This window comes from Marmota flaviventris, chromosome 17, assembly GCF_047511675.1.
Source record: "Marmota flaviventris isolate mMarFla1 chromosome 17, mMarFla1.hap1, whole genome shotgun sequence".
In the NCBI taxonomy this organism is placed as follows: Eukaryota; Metazoa; Chordata; class Mammalia; order Rodentia; family Sciuridae; genus Marmota; species Marmota flaviventris.
This window is the reverse complement of record NC_092514.1, coordinates 68,711,521-68,724,022: the sequence shown is the minus strand read 5'-3', so window position 1 is coordinate 68,724,022 and position 12,502 is coordinate 68,711,521.

The window sequence follows — 12,502 nt, the reverse complement described above, 5'->3', positions numbered from 1 at the left end:
GGAAATGCCACTCCAAAGTTGTCATTTTAGTATTCTGGAGACTTCAAACTGAGGGAACTTGTGGATGCAGACAGAAGCCCCCTGGGGTCCCCTGTATTTGCTCACAGGTAGATCTTTCAAGAGAAAATCAAATGTCATCAATTCTTTCCCCAGGAGTTTTATCAGTCAGGGAAGATTAACTCATTTCACAAGGAAGAGACTGGAAGTCCACACCACACCCCACCAGCTTTGTCACAGAGAATCGCTTCTTCTCCTAGGGACCTGCTCATCATTCACCCAAGTCATTTCCTCTCCCCTCAGATGCCTTCCACCCTCTCACTCCTCTCCTAGGAGCAAGTGTGTTTGTTTTCACATCTCACTGGTTTTGCAGGTATTTCCCCTTCTTTCCTGTGGTGTCCAGTGCCCATTATACATTTATATTCTTTTGTTTTGAAATAATCTCCCTGCTGTCTGTTTATTTCATAAACTCAATTATTGAAACCTCAGAGGATAAGGGGAAATCCTTTCTCCCTACATCATACATATCTACAAGTAGGGTAGTTGTAACAAAGACCATGTGGTCTACGAATCCTAAAGTATTTACTACCTTAAACATTCTCTGCCTCTTCAGTGGAAAGTTTGACAAACCTGCTCTAACTGCATGATTGATGAATTGATATCTTGCTCCGTGGAATAGATTGTCAGCACTGAGAGAAAAGGTTCACACTTGTCTTACTACTATATCCATGCTATTGATAATGGTAATGTAATGGTAATATAATGTGCAGCATGTAGATGCTTCCTAATCATATTTTGAAGGAATGAAGGAATAAATGGTTGAATAATACAAAGACGATACTAATACTCAAGGGGAATCAGTTCCAGTAAGAGAATCAGCATTCCAAATGCAGCTCTCCCTTCCTTCATTTGTCCTCTTTCCCCACCTGTAGTTGCCAGTATATAGATAGTTCAAAAAAAAAAAAAAAAAAAACAATTCATACTATCCATTTGGATTTGGCAGCTTTGTAGAGACTGACTCAGTATGAGAACTGCATCCAACTATGCTGCAGACCTCTCTGGAAATGTGGAATTTAAGAAAATCATAATAATATGTATCCGGCACTACAAAGTGTTTACATTTGTTAAATCTATAACTGAATTATTAGAAATATGACTTCTCAAATACAAATGCATGACATTAAAATTTCATTTAAAAATATTCAAATATATATATATATATATATATATATATATATATATATATATATATATACACATATATACCTAATTTGAACTGTAGGAGATGCACATATTTAATATGAAATATTTCTAAACATCAGTTAGTTATACGTGATAATAGTCTATGAATTTGGTATACCCTCAAATCCAGCAATTCCACTTGAAAAAAAGATATTCTAAGAAAATTACTATGGATGAGTGCAAAGTCTTGGCTACATTGGAAGGCTGTGACAAAATGTAGTTCTCAGCTAACCATATCAGAAGTATGCTATTGGTTTATAGGCAATGGTATAATGACATAATTACCCTGTAATCATCAAAAGTGAGGAAATGGAAGAATGACAGGAAAAATTTAAAACATTGGTTAGTGCAAATAAAAACATTACTATAAAACAGCTTGAAACTAAAACATTTTAAGTTTAAATATATTTAACCATGGAGAAAATGCAAATGATATACAACAAACTATTAATTGTGGCCCTCTCAGATTGGTGTGGTTATTTTTTCCTCAGTTTTCTTCTATTCACATTTTTGATATATCTAAAATTTTACGATACACATACATGTCTTTTGCAAAAACAAAACCAGGTATTTTCAGTTGATACTCTGAAGCATACTAATTCAGAGGCTGTGTAAAGAGAAAACAAACCAATATCCATCTAAAAGCATTTATTAGACCTTTTAAAAGGCAGCTATAAATAGCCCAGAGAGGCAGACAGTCTTACAGACGTTGAAAGTCAGACATTGATGCTGTAATTTTTGCTGGAACAATTCACAGAAACAAATATAGTGACATTTAATTCATCTAAGTAAAACCAGATCTCATTTAAAACAAGGGGGTGGAGGAAAGAGGGAGCCCAGAGACGGATCAGATTTGGGCACTAGAGACCAATTGGAGAAATCATGAAAGCAGTTGGGAGATAATCAGGGCTGTTGAATGCCGGCTAGAACTGTTTGGGCATCTTAGGGGTTTCCCCCTCAGGGCCTTCTCTTGTTCCTTCTTCATTCTAAACCATATTAAATGCTAACACTTTCACTTTGGGGCTTGGTACAGCAAAGTCTGTTTTAGGAATCTTATTTTTATCTTAATATTTTAATAACTTTGGAAAGAAAATGTTAAAAATTGTGCTTTCATGCAATTGTAGGACTTTGGTCCTACACTGACAAACTTTTAACACCCAAGGTAAATGGTGCTTTAAATGGATGAACTCTGAGGAGGCAGTTGTGGAATTAGAGTGCAGATGGGCTTAAATAGCTGCCCCAACCTACTTCTTAATAAATACATATTCATACTCTGCTACCTCACATAGATATGCCACAAGCAGTGCTTTAAAAATATCTCCTTCACCCTCCCTAATCTCTACTGTTCCTAATCTGTTAGTCCGGGTGTGGGTGGGCACCCAGAATTAGCTTTCTTCCCCACCATAGGCAGAACTATCTGTCCTTGAACACATACCCACCACAAGAAGGAAATAATTTGGCCTGAAGATGGTACCAGAAGATCTCAGAAATTACTATCTCTCAAATTAACAAGTGAACTACAACTCTAGACCAAAAACTCATAGAATGTAGCATTTGAATCACCTCTAAAAAAAAAAAAAAGAAAAGAAAACCTGTTCCCTTGATGGTCAGAATCACAATCTCTGGGACAGGAGTTCCCCTGTGTTTCTCCTTTACTGGCAAAGTAATAAAACTTCTTGTTCTGTTTTCTCAATAAATAAATAAATAAAGCATAGCCTTCTAACAACTTCCTTCCAAGTCCTAGGGGAGCACAGGACGCTTGTGGATCTTTGGGCTTCATCCCTATCATCCTGATTTGATGATATCATTTGACTTTTGTGCATCCTCAAGGTGGAGATCTACTACCCTAAAGTTTTAAGGATTGGGGCTGCATTCTGACAGATGTGAGTTTGAGTTCAGATGCTTGCTTGATCACTGGAAATACCCGGCATTTTTGCAAAAGTCATTCAGCCTATTTGAACTTCTCTTTGCTCCTCTGAAAATGCACATCTATAGATGGCTGTGAGGATAACATGAACCTCCTTCACCGTGCCTGGTGTGTAGTAAAGATACAATCATAGTGCATGTTGATTTGAGTACATTCTCAACCAAATAATAATAGAAAGTAGGGTCATCTTCTGCAGGACTTGGGATTGCATTATCAAATCCATACGAAAGAGAGTTAACTATCATTTTTTCCCCCACTGTTAATTATAAGGTTAGCAATTTCCCAGACCTTAGTATCTAATTTCCTTGACCTTCATAACCTACGGGAAGCTGCCTAGAAGAACTTCAAGTGCCATGAAGCATAGAAATCAGGTACTGGCCACCCATGTTTATCTTAAGAGTGACAACAGTGCTCTTTGTGGTGGTTCTCAGTGCCAGGTTACCTACCACTGACCTTTATCAACTCCCATACAGTGCCTTTTGGGAGTGGCTTTGTTTGAACAGAACTTGTTCGCTCCAAAACAATTGTGATTTATGGAAAGCATATGTACCGTGACTTTTGACCTTCTCAGAGTTTGGTATTTGTGGCATTTCAACAGACGTCCAAAGCCTAGCTCTCTGTTGCTATTTTCCCATTTGTGAGAGCGGCCTACAAGTTGTCCTCTTTGGCAATGGACGGAGAGTCTATTTATTAGTCCGTCCCATCTGCCGGGAATCACTGAGCTCACAGATGTGATTTGCTCGCAGACCAGGAACTCCCTGGATAGTGTCTACAACTTCTTTGACCTTTAAATGATTCAGTTTCTGTTTTAAGCTGTCAGAATGAAAACCCAGGACATCTTTATTGGGGAGGAAAATAAAGCAAGTGTTCTCAACTGCTGGCGCCATTCCCATATCCCCTGTGGATACAGACGAATTGAGAAGGCCTTTGAATGCAAGACAAAAGTTTCTCCTAGGAAGACTGCCTCTAAGGCAACACTTACAGCTGAATATTGCCTACCACATGAGATGAGCTGTCTATTACTGTGCACATTCCCGAGACCCCTTGGTAAGGAAGCATTGCCACTTGCTACAGATAATAGGAGATTTAGGGAGGCAATAGGAGTTAGTGTGTTTGATAGACTCTTGAATTTCCATGCATTTAATTTCCTATGCTTTTTTTCTACCAGTTACACTTCTGTTTTCACTATGGTGCTGAAGAAAAAGAGTAAATCATACTGTTCTGATCTGGAAGGTTTGGATTTCATTTTCTATGATAATCTGTACAAACAGAGACAAAACAAGTCAGTGATATCTTTCTTAAAAACAGAAGTGATCCATACCAGCGTTTCTCAGACTTGAGTATTCTTTTTGAGGGGCATTGGGGAATTGAGTTTGGGGATATTTTTCCTTCAATCTCATGTTGAGATATTTAAACCTTCCCAGTAAGAGTCTCTAAAGCACTGGGCACAGTAGATCCTAACTGTAATCCCAGCTGAGGCAGGAGGATCACAAGTTGGAAGCCAGCCTCAGCAACTTAAAGAGCCCCTGTCTCGAAATAAAATAACAAAGGCTTGGAGTATAGCTCAGTAGTAATGGCCCCGTGGGTTCAAGCCCCAGTATCAAAATAATAATAATAATTATAGTAATAATAATAATAATAACAATAACAGAAAAACAACCTTAAGAGTTTTTATATCATTTAACCAAATAAGCCAAATGCCTGCAATGATCTGGAAAAGATCATGGAAATGGTTTATGCATATTCTTTCATTCAATCAATAGTTAACTACATCTGAGGTATTTTGAGGATTGTGACTAAGGATTTTGAGGACTATTACTGTCCGTAAGAAGCTCACTCTTTCCAACTTGACCACAGACGCTCTGCCATGGCAGCCCTCTGAGGAGGGTGACCTTTGTGCTAGAATAGTACCAACGGCGATGGATGCTGCTAGATCTAAAGAATGGCAGCCGAGTTTGAGGCCGTTGCCAACATGTAAGAGTCGAAGGTGTTTCCCACCACTCTGCTTTTGTGGTTAATACCTATTTTCTAGGCCAATGAAGGAAATTCAGGCTCATAGATAAGCCATGAAAGATAGTAATGAGAAGTCTAATTGCATTTGGAATAAATCCTAGGCTTTGAAAAAATGTCCCATGAACGTACATCCCAGGTTATTCAAAATAATTTTTTCTTATCTGAATTCAAGCTCCAGATGCAACAGATGCAATCAAAAGAAACATTCTAGGTCATTAAATAAAAGGCAGTTGGGAAACTTAAAATAATTCCTCGGGTTAATTCATCCTGTGGACAGTGACCCTAGGAACATCTGAGTGGTATGTGGCTTGAACAAATAGGTATCTCACAAACAAAAACAAATTCTCCCTTAGTCAAGAACATACACAGTTAGCTACGGAAAGATGTCTAACATATCTTGAAAATTTAATAATTTTTAGCTACTGATTTTTAGAAGTTTATTCATAGTAATCTTAACTATAAATCGTGACCTGCTTTGATGATTGAAGAAGGGGAGACAGATATGACACAAATATTTCTCTGCTAATATGCTAATAAAATTATGTCTTGCTTCATGTTAATTGAAATACCATCTTCCACCTGCATGTGGTAGATATTATTTATGAAAGATTAATTCAACGGATGAGATTTGGGAGTATAGTAGGCATTTTAAATATTTATGGAAAGATGATTCTATGAACTAAAGGTTCATTTTCCATTTGTAGAATTTAGGACCAGGCGAAGAAATGTTGGCTCTTTAATTTAGAAGGGTAAACTTCATGAGAATCCAAATTCCCAAATCTCATGTAAATTGCCAATGGAGAGATAGACTGGATGCCCTCATTGAAAAAAACATTAGAAACCAATCCTCAAACACAGATTTTCAACCACTTTTGAGTGTTCCTGTGCCAGCTCCCATATACAGAAACACTTTAGAGAAGAGACATAATAGGTTAAGGAAATACTTTCCCTGTTAGTCATTCATATTTGGCTAAATGGCAGCAAAATCTCATGAGAACCAAAGAAGCCCAAGGCCCAGGCCATTACCCTCCAATCCCCTCAGGCTTCCATTTGGTTCTGAAGCTTTGGGTCCAGGCTTGCCCAAGCATGGCAACAGCTTACATGTGCCAGTCACGCAGAACAGGCCTCTACCTCCTCTCCTGAGCAAGGCCTTTCAGGACTTCTGCTCCCAATGCAACACACTGGGAACTGTGACCTTGCCTGTCTGTGGGCAGACTGCCCCAGTCCTTTTCCTAAGGAGATTTCACTTTCAGTTCAACAGAACAGCACTTATCAAAAATCTGAACTATCTAGGCCTTGACTGCCAGGAAGTCACAAAAGTACAGCCAAGTAGCAATATGGCATGACCGTGAAGGTCCAACCCAAGAACAGTTGGGGACGCTCTCCAATCTTTCTCTACACATTCCCAGCTTCCACTTTTAGTGACACCTCCCCCTCTGCCCAGCTCCACCTCTTCTTTCAGGAGCTTGGTGCCATATCAATCTCCAATGATCACTAATCGTAACAGCAATCTTGAAAGGCAGGTTTTATCACATCTTTTATGTCTCGCAACTTAACAAGCCAGGTTGCAGAGTATTTCACTTTATGCTCTAAGATTGCAACCCAGGTCCCTGAAACCAGATTGTAAGTGGTGCTTAAAAGTCAATATCACACCTGTGGATGCGCTTATCTTTTGTGTACAAGACTTTCACCAGGTTTCTAAAATCTAGAAGATTATATATTATGCTTCTAACTCCAGATACCAGGTTGTAGGGAGGTATTTCAACATTCTGGGGTGACTCTCCAGCTTTCCTGAGATGTGTCTTCTTTGTCTACTCATAAATTCAGCCTTTGATATACATGCCAGTGTACACAAGTATAGCTAACTGTCGAGCAGCAAAACCCACCAGATTAAACCATCTAGAATCTGCAATAGCAGCAAAGAAATAAACAGACCCGGAAGGGATTCTCTCCATGAGAGCTAACTGGGACCTGCCTTTTCATGGATAATGCTTCCAATCATGGCATTATATGGCCTGTGGGTGGACCAGTGGGAGGACCTTTTGTCTCTGGATACCCTTTGTAATTATCCCAATAAGCTTTAACACATAGGGGAAAACAATTCAGCAGGTCCTCAGGAAATCAGGAAGAATAAAGCTCCCTCCTGCATGGGTCAAAGTACACAGAATTATCTTGGTATTGATTCCTTCTGCAGTGAGAAGCTTTATGCTTAGGGAAGAATTAGCTGAATCATAAGGACTCAATGCTAGAAAGTAGTGTGTGTGCATGTGCATGTGAGTGTGAATGTGTGTGTGTGTAGGTATGTAAGTCGTGTTCCTGATCAGTGAGTTAAAGGGTCCACATTCCAGTCTCTGCTCTATACATGTCCTTGGTTGTTTGTGCATAGCCCAAGGTCATTTCCTCAGAGGTTTAAAAGAAAGCTAGTTCACTCTTCTCCAGAGCTCTCTCAAACGGCCACCAGCATTTACCTGCTGATTATTGCCACTGTGATGGTAGATATGGGGAGGACGGGGACGATGATGGTGGACAACAAAGAGAAAGAATTTCATGCCCTAACAGGTGAAGGAGGAGCGTCCTTTGTCAGGTAAAATCAGACATGAATGAATACCTGAGTTGGTGTCCTTCCAAAGATAAAAGTATTTCATTTAGATAGAGAAATAAATTTATGGGATAAGAAGAGCCACTTCTAGAGATGTACTGTGCAGCTGAGTGATGATGAAAAAATGTGATTTACTCTTGAAAACTGCTAAGAAGGTAGCTTTTGAGTTTTCTCCTCACACACAAAAAAAAGAAAGATGAAAACGTGAGGTAATGCCCTGCCACAGTATATCATATTTCAAACAACAGATTATGCATGATAAATGTATATCTTATGTGTCAATTAAAAATAAATGTATAAGTAAAACCTGAAATTCATTCAGAACCTCAAAAAGCACATCTTCCTCCTCATTTCCAAGAGCATCTGTTATAATTACAGGCCATAATTTTCAGGCACTTGGAGTGTCTTCACTTTGGAGGAGAGATTGTCTCCTGACCTTGTAGATGGAAGTCAACCCTCACTTTGAGTCTCTCAGTCTGGAAAGACCTCCGCAGCACTGACCAGGATGCTGAAGGGAGGAAAGAGTGTCAGGACTTTGGTTAATCAGTTTAACAGATAAAGGAATAAGGGACAAGAAGGAAGGAGAGATACAGATTTGGGAATTGAGAAGTGAGTACGGCCAGCATGTAGGTAGGTAAACACTGCATCCAAGAGGCTCAGCAAAAAGTTACTGGGTCCCCGGGGATGCTGTTGGGGCTCAGGATGCTCAGACCAGGGAAGTATGAGTGTCAAACACAGTCCTCAGCCAAGAAGAAGGGCTTCCTAAATGCCAGGTACTTAACACCCAGGAATTTGCTTAATTCTCCTCGATTTAGGTGTCAATATTATCCCCATTATATTTACAGTCAAAGAATTGGTGCTTAACTAGTTTGGTAAATTTCCTCAGGGTCACACAGCTTTTTTGCTGTTGTGACTAAAAAACCCAGCAAGAACAATTTTACAGGAGGAAAGTTTATTTGGTGGCTCACGGTTTCAGAGGTCCATTGACAGCTGGCTTCATTCCTTTGGGCCTGAAGTGAGACTGAACATCATGGTGGAAGATTATGGCAGAAGGAAGCAGCTCACAGGATCATTAGGAAGTCCAGAGAGAGACTCCACTGACCAGATGCAAAATATATAACCCAAAGCCATGCCCCCAATGACCCACCTCCTCCAGTCACACTCTACCTACCTACAGTTACCACTCAGTTAAGCCCCACCCAAGGAATAATTCACTCATTGGGTTAAGACTCTCACAACCTGATCATTTCTCCTCTAAGTCTTTTTGCATTGTTTCCACAGGAGCTTTTGGGGGACACCTACATCCAAATCATAACAGGTAATAAATGTTGGGTACAAAAGACTCTGAACAATTCATCTTGTTCCATTACTGAAGTTGGAAACCTTCATCAGGAAAGAAGCTAGTGGAGGCAGAATCAGGGTGAAGGTTGGATTTGAGCTCAAGAGACCCTGGGACTGAACAGAACCAGATGCAAGAAATGTTGGCTGAGGCCCCTGAGATGCGTTTTAGACCCACTTACTTAGGACTTGTAAGGGCTTAGGAATGACCCTTCTCAGAACCTGGAGCAGCAAAGATTGCATGTGAGATCAAATGCCCTCAGCTCCAGGGACTGGGGAAGCTCACGGTCAGAGAAATCTGGGCAACCCATGGTGCCAAATGTCAGTCCATCTGTGCCCAACACAAAAGTCTAGCAAAGACAAACAGAGAAGGAGGGAGCACTGGAAAATGAGGTGAAAAGACATCTTTCCCAGAAAATCAAATCAAAGGTTCATGAAAATGGTTTCCCATCCACAAAGAATTTCAAATGAAAGTAATAAAGTTTTGTTTAATTGGAGATATTTCAGATCTGTAGGGTAATGGTTGATTCTGGATCTCTTATTTTTAAGAGAATTCACAGTAATGGTGAAGGAACAAAAGTAGAAGATTATACAATAAAAAGAACAAAAGAAGAAAATATTAAATATACAAACTTACATATTCTAAGCCTTTATTGAGCACCAACTATATTCCTTTTTCTGTGATATAGAGGGGCTGAGATAAATAAAACCTTTTTCTGGTTCTTTTCACAACTTGTTATTCCAAATATATTATTTAGGATTTTTGCAAACCAAATGATGCCTTTACCATAATCATTAAGACCTAAGTTTTGAAATACAGACTTCATGTTTTGAAAAACATGACTTCACTCCAAGTGGCTGACACTCTTGCCTGACAAAATGGGACACCATATATTCACATAATAAGGACTGGACCTTGCTCTGCAAGGCCCAGAGGGTGGAACTATGTTCTGCTTACAGAACTTATGAGGATATAGATTTAATATCTGTATCACAAGGATGTTTTTACCATTAGTGTCTCAAACAACAGACCCAAAATATTGAAGATTGAGAACTTTCACCCAGTGAATTTGGATAATCAGCTTAAAGGATTTACAGAAGGGTTTTTCAAAATCGTCAGGCAGTTGAACTAGATAACGCTGGAGTTCTCCTTTAGCACTGTAAGATGTTAAATGGTTCTATCTTACATTATTTTTCATTAACTAGTACACAGCATTTTCTCCACCATTTTGAGATGAATATCAGTGAAAGTCTGTCTAAGATTAAGAGTAAACCGCTTCAGAAAGACTTCATCGTCTCATTAATGTCAAGACATTTGAATCTTCTAATTAAAAAAAAATTTGAATTATGAGACATATCAGCCATGACAACAGGAAAATCGTCCCAATTGATGTTTTGATGCTATGTGGGTTTTGGTTCATTATATTGACTTTTGTAATTTTAGCTAACTTATTTTCATTTTTATTTTGTAATTCTCTGTATAGCTAAAACTAAAAACAAACAAAAAGCACTTTGGATTGGATAGTGGATTTTTCTGATCAATCATTAAAGAAAACCTAGGGTACATTCCTGGGAAGTCTCCAAGGACCGTAGGTGTTTCCAGACCAGTGACTCTCAGAGTTCCAAGGTTCTACTGATCCCTCTGTGATGTGAGTAGTGCGGCCTCTTGAAGAAGAACCAGATTCAGATTTTGAATGTCTGCATCCTGTGAGGCCCTTTTTCTGGTTCTTCTCACAACTTGTTATTCCAAATATATTATTTATGATTTTTGCAAACCAAATGATGCCTTTACCATAATCATTAAGACCTAATTGGTCTGTGAAATACAGACCAATTTTGAATTTCGTCTCCACCATTTATCTATGCAAACTCAGACTCTGAAAAAAAAATGAGGTAATTACGAGAAGTAAATCAGATAGCATTATAAAATGATAGATGTCCTGTCTGTGTCTATAGTTTTCACCTAAAGCTTAAACACTGGGACAAAGTGGAAACATCTACCTTGGCTGACTTGGAGCAGAGACAGTGACAATGGTGGGTGAGACCACAGAGCACTTTAGCACACTTTAAAGCACATGCTTAGATATAGTGGAATTTAAAAGATCAGAATGTGAAATGACTGATCTGTCCTTCTTATATACTGTGTACACATAGCAGAATGTCCTTGGCCTCGACTCTTTTTGATCTCCATGGCCCTTCAAGCCAGCCCATCCTAACATGCCATCATCCCTGACATTGGCTGCAGACACAGTGCTCATCAGAGGATGAGGCCAGGGATGCCTTATGAATGTCAAAAAGCTAAAAGCTGGTTATTGCTGGCCAGAACACCAGAGCAGAAGCAGAGCTGGGCTGCTGTAAATAGCCAAAACTCCCTTGGATATTGCAACTGTATTCCACCTTCCTCATGACAGAATTGCAATTGGCTTGTATTTTCTTAAACTGGAGAACCAGACCTGTGTTCCTTGGAACTGAGCCATCTGAGATATTACCCTGAGCCTGGCTATTAAACCACTTTTGCTCTCTATCAGAGTCTCCTTCCTCTCTAAAAAGGAGCTAATAAAAATGGTCTCCATTGAGTTTGTGCTCCCTGTGTGCCAGGTATCATATCAAGAGAGATTAAATAATATCTAAGAGACTGATTCTATTGAAGGTTGTTGTCAAGGAGGCAGAGAGAAGCTAAGTAACCCGGAAAGGCCACACTGCTCATTGGGCTCTACCTTTTGCATTTTCAGAAACTTTCAGAACTGGGGACATTGCTCCTAACTTCCTCTCAAGTTTATTCCAGGGCTCATTGGAAATAAAAGCAGGACATAAAGGGTCTTTTCAAAGGAAATAATCGCAGTTTTTCATAAGTGAGGCATTTAAGGTTAGCCTTGGCCATGCAGTTACATGGAACTTAGAACTTCCAGAGACAAACTGGATTCCCCCCACCTGTGCCACCTCTGGTGAAATGGAAACCTGAAGGCGGCGGCCATGGCCAATGCCATTTGCTCCTAAGCAACAGTCAAAGTTACAAGGTGAGAAGCTTATGGTTTTAATGAAGCTACCTTTCAGCAGGTGTTTTTACCAAGCATCTTTTTGGTATTTCTCTTGGTAGTTTTAGTTATGAAGATGCAATTAATTACAAATCCATGGAAGCTCACTTCACCACACAGTTTTAAATTCTCAATGCCCTTGGTTGTCACTTTGCAGAAATGGAAGAGCGACCCGGGCACGCAAGGAGACAGTTTCCACAGGAGGCTAAGGCTCCACCAAGCCCACACTGCCCTATGTCAGTCAGTCCTTCAGGTCCATCCGGCTAAGTCCTCATCCTTTCATCTCTTTCTCTGAACATTCATTCCCTAAACGGGTCAATCAGTGACACTCTCCTATTTAATCTGTTTGTT